Here is an 8,547-nt window from a genome sequence, read left to right on the forward strand (position 1 = left end):
AAGAGAGCCAAAAAGGAAGAGTCAAAAAGAAATGATTCTTTTTTTCTCCCAACCTGGGAAAGGTTGGAGTTTTCGTCCATCTGCTTTAATAATGAAATTCTTCTTTGGCACTGTGATCTAATAAAATAACCTTGCCCTTGACTCTGACCCAGATTTGAGTAGAGAATCAACAAGAGTGGAAACCCTTGAGCTTTTCATGGAGGTGAATAATAACTGCATGCAGTCAACATGGATGTCAAACCATTTTAATACAGCAGCCCTAGAATGTTCTTTAAAATATAATACTAAAACATGTTCTTTTCTAAAAAATAGATTCTAAAAAAAAAATAAATAAAAAAAAATAAAAAATAGATTCTATTTATTTATTTGAGAGAGAGAGTTGGAGGAGAGGCAGACACTCCACTGAGCAGAGAGCCTAATGCGGGTCTCAATTCCAGGACCCTGAGATCATGACCCAGGCCAAAGGCAGACGCTTAACCGACTGAGCCACCCAGCTGCCCCTATGGCTGACGTTTTTGGAGGGTAGGGCCGAAGAAAGTAGTTGGTACCTTAAGGTAACATTAGGGACCATGATGAAAATCTATTCACTATTTCAAGGCAATGACCAAATGATCATCTATAGTTAAGACACTGGTTATGAAATTTGCATAACAAATACTGCATATGCAAGTGTCCACTAACAGTAACTTTGTAGAGCAAGGCAGATGCCAGCTAGCAAAAAAGTGGTGCCCGAAGACAGTGTTAATCTTGGAGTCCTGGAAACCAGGAAGTGCTCATCCATCACGTGGCCATCACACCCTGGTAGAAATGTCCGCGGAAAGCAGTGTAGCCGGCCGCACGAACATTTACACATGGAACATCTCTTGGGCAGCCAGGTGTCATGGGGCACAGACTCACAGTTCTCTTTTCGAGAATCCGTGCTCACAGTTGCGACCATAGAAGGAGGGGGGGGTGGGAGGCACAGAAGGATCCCAGCATGCAGGTTCCCCCATTCAGACAGCAAGTTTTGTTTAACTCCTTACTGTCCTGGATCCCTATGGAGGGCACAAAGTGGGAAGCCCGGTGATGAAATGCAGGCTCCTCTCTCCTCGAAAGTTCATGGTGGCCCAACCCAGCAACTAATTCCAGTTCAAACGCTTTGGAAATGGTCATAATCAAAATCACCCTGCAAGAGAAGCGCTCCATCTTTCTGAGGCCCATAGCTTCTAACGAGTCAGGGGGAAAGAATGTCAGCATGGCTTTTATTCATGGTCGTTGCTAAAATACCCAAAGGAAAACATGAATTTCATGAAATGAAAAATGGGGATTTAGCAAGAAGAATATCTCAGTGAAGGATGCTTTCCCCAGAAGGTCTTAGGAGGAGCGGGAGCAGGATGTCCCGAGAGATGGGGGGCTCATCACCGAGCTGGGTCCTAAGGGATGCTTTGACCTTAGCTGGGGAGCGAGCCCAGCCAGCGGCCTCACCTTCCTCAGCAACCACGAGGGAGGCAGGGAGGACCTGCAGGTGGGCGCGGAGGCTGAGACCCACGCCCATCACCAGGCACGGCCTCTCCTGGGCTCCTAAAACATGTTCTTGTGAAAAAAAACTAGGTCCAGGAATTCAGGAATGCTAATTTTCTCAGACTCTGGCAAAGGGACAACAAATCATATATTCACTTAGTGGTGGTGGGGTATATAAATATATATATTAATATATATATTTAATCCTTTTTTTGAGGACTTTATGCTCTAGTGCTCTAGTTTGGGAAATAAAACCTACGTGTTGGGGCAGCCCAGGTGGCTCAGCAGTTTAGCACCGCCTTCAGCCCAGGGCCTGATCCTGGGGACCTGGGATCAAGTCCCACGTCAGAATCCCTGCATGGAGCCTGCTTCTCCCTCTGCCTGTGTCTCTGCCTCTCTCTGTGTCTCGAATGAATGAATGAATGAATGAATGAATGAATGAATGAATAAACCTCTTTTAAAAAAATGAAATAAATAAAACCTACATGATATACTAAAGGGTTAACTCAGCAGGTCTGGGTTGCTCAAACCCTGTATATTCCAAAGAAAGCCTCTCTTTATAGGACTGGCCTAGCTCCTGGATGATAATCTCTGAGCCTTTGGAATATCCTGCCTGTTAAGCATGTTTTTGTATGACTGAGGCCCTGGACCATGTTGTATCAGTTTGACCTCTGGAGAGCTGCAATGTGAGTAGTTAATGTTCATCATGTGGGCACTGCATGCATACATGACTGATTTGCAATAATCATCATGGCTAAGAAGGCTTGAGTGGGTTTCTCTAGCTGGCAATACTTCACATGTGTTGTCATGTATCATTACATAGAGAATGAAGTACATCCCTGTGCAATTCCATTAGGAAGAAACACCTGAAAACTTGTGCCTGATTTCTCCTGATTTGTCCCATGCACCTTTCTCATTTGCTGATTTTAATCTGTATCCTCTCATTGTAGTAACTGTAACCATGGGATAACAGTTTTACTGAGTTCTGTTGAGCCTTTCTTGCAAATCATCAAGCCTGACTGTGGTCTTAGAAACCATTGATAAAACATGGAACGGGCAAGACTGTTCCCGCCCCCCGCCCAGGAAGTTTATTTGGGAGGTGATCCAGAAAACAGAAGAGAAAGAAGGAAATAAAGCACACGTTACCGCATTGATCATCATCGTAAGTGCCCAAGGCTTGATGTTCCTGGGACATTCTGAGGAGCTATAAAATATCTCTCAGAACTGTCTTCCTAAAGTGTGGTGGCAGCATTTATCTGCCCCACTTCCCATTAATTATTTTTTTCAAAAAGATATTGGCTCCTTTAAATTCTGATCACTTTGATTATAAACTCCCGGGTATGTCCCACCCTGAGGCATCAAAGAGGCTCCAGGGCAGAAAGCAGGAGGTAGTTGGCAGAGCCTAGGCAGCGTGTTGTCGGAGCTGTGCAAAGGCTGGTTGCCATGGTAATGGCTGGAGTAGGAGATGGCTGAAAGCATGTGAGGCTGAGCATAAGAACTATTTATGACATGGGCAGCCCAGGTGGCTCAGCGGTTTAATGCTGCCTTCGGCCCAGGGCGTGATCCTGGAGACCCGGGATCGAGTCCTGCGTTGAGCTCCCTGCATGGAGCCTGCTTCTCCCTCTGCCTGTCTCTGCTTTTCTCTCTCTCTCTCTCTCTTTCTCTCTTTCTCATGAATAAATAAATAAAATCTTAAAAAAAGAAAAGAACTGTTTATGACAGTCTACACCCTTGTACCACAACTTGTTGCCCTGCATTAGGTCCAGTCCAGAACCCTCAAGATAGTGGTTGGCCACAATCTCTATAAAAGATTCAGTTCAAAACAAACTACAGTCAGTACTGCTGCAAATGGTCTCAAGGCTACTGCTGATATTTATGATCCACCTTTTCTGTTGTCCATTCTAGATTCCCTTCACCCTAGGCCTGCAAGCTAGGTCAGCAGAGTGCAAGCTTGTAGGAAGTAAGCATCCAGAACATTGAAAAGGAAATATATAAAATGTGTGGGGTGATTTTTAAAACTCAAGTTGAGACACTGTCTGGTTCTGCTGGACCCCAAACATGGGAATGGTTGCTGGTTATATAAATAGTAATTTATTGTGTGAATTGCTGTTACTGAAGGGAATATGCTGTATCCTCAATGTGTTCTGAGGCGGAAAACGGAGATTGAAAACTACTGATCTAGAAAACAGCTAGTATTTGAAAACTTGATTTAAATTTAAAATTTTCTAGAGAGTAAAGAAATACTGTGATTAAATATGTACAACTGATCATCCATAATTTATGAGACAAAGAAACACTTTTTATGCTTTTATGAGAATTATACCCTGTCATTTTCTTAGTATCTGCTGGAATTCTGTTTCATAACACTGATCACTAAGGCCCTTCATTTATTAGAGTAATTTAACTATATTAAGACAACAAAATAAAAATTTAATGCCATCCCTATTTAAATCAATTCACCAGAGGGGCTTGGATTTAAGAAAAACTCAGAAAAAAGAAACACAGATACATACACCCATATATACAAAACAGCATTCTCTATTTCTGTTTTAACTCATTTCCTATTTAAGAAGTCAAAACTCATGATGTCAGATATACATTTATCCAAAAAACATCATGAAGTAAAGAGTTCACTCATGTTTTTCCTTCCTTCTAAACAGATAATCATGGCAAACCTATTTAAAGAAGTCAGAAAGTATTCACATTATGATGACAAATGCTATATATAATATTATACATATAATCTTATATATAAAATTACACGCACTCACATATATCTATATATTCAATTTTGTAAAAAAATATAAGGTAAGTGGTGCCCTGCTGGCTCATTTGTTAGAGCATGCGACTCCTGATCTCAGAGTTGTAAGTTAAAACCCTGTAATGGGTATAGAGATTACTTAAACAATAAATAAATAAAATAAAATAAAATAAAAAAGACATAGAGGATCCCTGGGTGGCTCAGCGGTTTAGCATCTGCCTTTGGCCCAGGGCGTGATCCTGGAGACCTGGGATCGAATCCCACATCGGGCTCCCTGCACAGAGCCTGCTTCTCCCTCTGCCTGTGTCTCTGCCTCTCTCTCCGTGTCTCTCATGAATAAATAAATAAAACCTTTAAAAAATAAAATAAAAAAAGACAAAGTGAGATAAAACTATAGAACTTAACTATCATTGTTATTATTATCATTATCCTCATTCATTATTCAGGTCTATAATTCCTTGTCTAAAACCCTTGGAGCTAGATGTATGTTAGTTCAAAATTTTTTAGGCTTTTGAAAAGTAATACCGTGTATTTACAGTGTATTACAGAACAACTGCCATTTGGTCTGGAAAAGAATCCTGTAGTGAACAAATAAATATTTATGCCACAAAATGTTGGAAATCCACACTAAATGGCATAAATGATATAAATAAATGGCTATGAGTAGTCTTTACATTTCAGGCCAAGTTTTGTTACCAAATTAATTTAGCTTATGTCAGGTTTCACTGCCAAATGAGTTATGAAACCTAGCTTGGGGCTTTTTGGATTTTAAAATTGCTGTTATGAGTTTGTGGACTCTTTCATTATTTTCATTTTATAGCTCAGGCTTGGATTAAAAAGGGCAAATATCACCTGCACCCAGAATGTTTGCTCACTGTCAGTGCTCAAAGCCCCACATATGGCAGAAAGGAAATAGGTTTTTTTGTTAGACAGACCTGGTTTGAATCAGACTTGAGAAAGTCACTTACCTTCCCTGAACTTCATTTTTCTCATCTACAAAATGTGTACAGTAACTCTGTGAACCGTCAATATTCCACAGGATGTATCTTGAGATCTTATAAAACTACAAACTTGTGAATCTCATTAGGTAAGATAGTTCCCCCACAAAATTCAATATATTTTTAGTGAACCCAGTTGCTTATCCACAATAGCTCATCTGTTGCCCTTTACAAATAGTGAGACAGTCTAAATAGAGCTTATAAAAAAATGAATATTCAAAAGCTGTTGTTGGTTTGTTTCACTATCTCACATACAACATCTCATAATCACTTATGTGGAGACATGTTTTATTCTTTATATGTAGTTGAACCTTGCTTTGGACATTGACACATCCATGAGAAACATCCAAATATGAAAATAAGAGACTTAACTAGGACTTTTTAAAAAAATGTTTCCTTTTATTTTATTTTGAGAGAGAGAGTACATGTGAGCAGGGATAGGGGCAAAAAGGGAGAGATAATTTTAAGTAGATACTACGTATGAAGCTCTATGTGGGGCTCAATCTCATGACCCTGAGATCATGACCTGAGCTGAAATCAAGAGCCAACTGAGCCACCCAAGCACCCCAGCTGGAATTTTTTGATACCATGCAAAGAAAGTGCCTTTGAAGGTCTCTACTTTAAAAAAAAAAAAAAAGGTATGGTAAGTTTCGAAAAGAATAGTCATTTATATGTAGTAATTCAATAATTTGAACTTAATTTTCCCCAAAGAGATTGAGGAAAAATAGTAAATAATTTTTAGATAATGGCTACCAAAACAAGGAAAATTTAAATACTTAAATCCACTGAAATCTTATTCATAAAACAAACTTTCAAAAACTTAAAATTTTCACTTTTAAGTTCTTGTATTTTTTGTACAAAAAGAGCATTTGGAAATAGACATTTCACTGATGTTATTATTTTTAATATAATGCATGGCAAACACCTAATTTCAGGTACTTTTGTGACGTTTAAAAATCCTTCATTTAAGGAGATACAGGATTTGGGGACTGTCTAGAGCCATTTACCTTTACCATAATCACTAACAATTCAGCTGAGCTTAAGTACAATTCACAAATCTAGAGTTGTACAGGATAAAGTTAAACAATTCAGGATGCCTGGAGTGTGTCATTTTTGGTATATAAGATTCAAAAATGAGTCAAATGAATCTCAAGATTTCACATTTAATAACAAAAAAAGGGACACTTCAATTCTAATTCAGACTTAGGGAATTAAAATGACTCTTATGAAATCACATCTTCACAAAGTAGAAAGTCACCAGAATTAAATAATCAATCAAGCCTTGGGAAGAAAAGAGATATTATCTACTTGATATCTTCGTAAGTTTTAAATGAGTACTATGTGTGCCTGGAAATGAAAGTCTGGCTATCAAAGCCGCTGACAGGCAATGGCATCCTTCTCGGCCCCAAGAGAATGTTAATAATTCTTAGAGATGATATTTAGAATGAACTATTTTCTCTAGACTGTCCTCTGACATAATAATGATCTGATCATTCTGACATAAGAATGATCTTATGTGACTGAGTCTAGATTATGTCCTTTCTGGAGTGTCCTTACTTTGGTTTTTACAATTGGCATCCATCATAGATGAGAATGCTAATAGTTGGCAGTTGTGGTATCACTAATAAATATAAAAATGAATTTCTAACAAATGAGAACAAAAATAATACATTCGAAGTCTGTATCTAAAAATAATGTTTCTCATTTATTCATCCATTATCTGGGCAAGTTATTAAGTCTCCTTAAGAGATTGAAAATAATGCTAATGATTTAATAAAATTTGATTACAGTGTCTTTAAGTAGTTTTCCATGCTCCTGGGATAATCAAAGTGCTCAGAGGAGAAAAAAAAAAAGTTGAGTTCTTTATGAATTCTATTTCCTCTCCAATGGATTCTCCATTTTTCTTAGATGGTACAACTGTTACCATCAGAATCTCACAAGAATTAGCCTGTATCAGAATTACCCAATTTAGGGAGAAAAAGCTCTAACTGGCAACATTTCCTTACTTTTAAGACTTATTTCTCTCTGAAATAATCAAATTGTAGGACAATAATTTGGTCATATTACTAACTGTAACAATAATATTCTCTGCTACCAGAAGGATAGTGTTTTTCTTTGTTTTTATACCATACACATAAAGGATAGTTTTTAAGGAGACATTGTGTATTAGGCATTGATACCTTATTATATTTTAGGCCTGAGGCTTTTTTTTTTTTTTGCTAAGTAATACCTAAGGAAGATTAATGTTTTATTCATAAAGTCCCAAACTTGAAACCATCCAACTGCCCATAAACAGGAGAATGAATTTTTTAAAAAGTGGAATATTCATTCAATAAAATGCTACTGAGCAACAAATAAGAATTAACTACTAAATATAAGTACAACATGAATAGCTCTCAAAAACATTTGCATCTATACCCACTAGAATGTCTGTAGTCAAAAAGACAATAACAAATGTTGGCAAGGATATGAAGAAACTAAAACCCTCATATATTGCTGGTGGGAATTTAAAATTATGTAACCACTCTGGAAAATAGTTTGGCTGTTTCTTAAAAAGTTAAACATAAATGTACCAGATGAGCCAGTAATTCATATTCTACTTCTCTACAACCCAAAATAAATGAAAACATATGTGAAAACAACGATTTACAAATGAGTATTCATAGCAGCATTTTTCATGCAGTCAAAAAACTGAAACAACCCAAAATACTCATCAACAAACGAAAGGATTGAAAAAATGAATGGATAAACAAAAATAAAGTATGTCCACACTATGGAATATTATTTAGCCAATAAAAGTGAAGGGGGTACAATATTAATGAAATTCAAAATACTGTACTGAGTGAAAGAAGCCAGACACAAAGGGTCACATATTGCATGATTTAATTTACATGGGCAAATGTGTAAAGACAGAAAATAGATTAGTAGTTGCCTGGTTTGGGTGTGGGTTTGGGAAATACTTGAAAACAAAAATGAAGGATCTTACTGAGATGATGAAAATATTCTAAAACTAGATTACATAATTGCTCATCTGGAAAAATTTATTAAAGTCATCCAACTGTACACTCAGAATGGGTGAATGTAATGATATGTGAAAGAAGCCAGACACAAAAGAGTATATTCATGCATGGTTCCTTTTAGATAAAGTTTAAAAATAGGCAAAATTAGTCAATGGTGTTAGGAGCCAGATATTGGTTGCCCTGAGATTAGTGAAAGGAACCACAGGGAACTTTCTGGGGTGACAAGAATGTTCTACATCTACATCTTGTTTTTTGAGGTAGATACCCA

The 8,547-nt window shown here is 37.5% G+C and overlaps 1 pseudogene; it reads right to left on the reverse strand.

Moving 5' to 3' along the window:
• Nucleotides 1–676: 676 nt before the first annotated feature.
• Nucleotides 677–1,204, reverse strand: LOC112923717 (protein Cripto-like; annotated as a pseudogene).
• Nucleotides 1,205–8,547: the final 7,343 nt, after the last annotated feature.

This window comes from Vulpes vulpes, chromosome 2, assembly GCF_048418805.1.
Source record: "Vulpes vulpes isolate BD-2025 chromosome 2, VulVul3, whole genome shotgun sequence".
Taxonomy (NCBI): Eukaryota; Metazoa; Chordata; class Mammalia; order Carnivora; family Canidae; genus Vulpes; species Vulpes vulpes.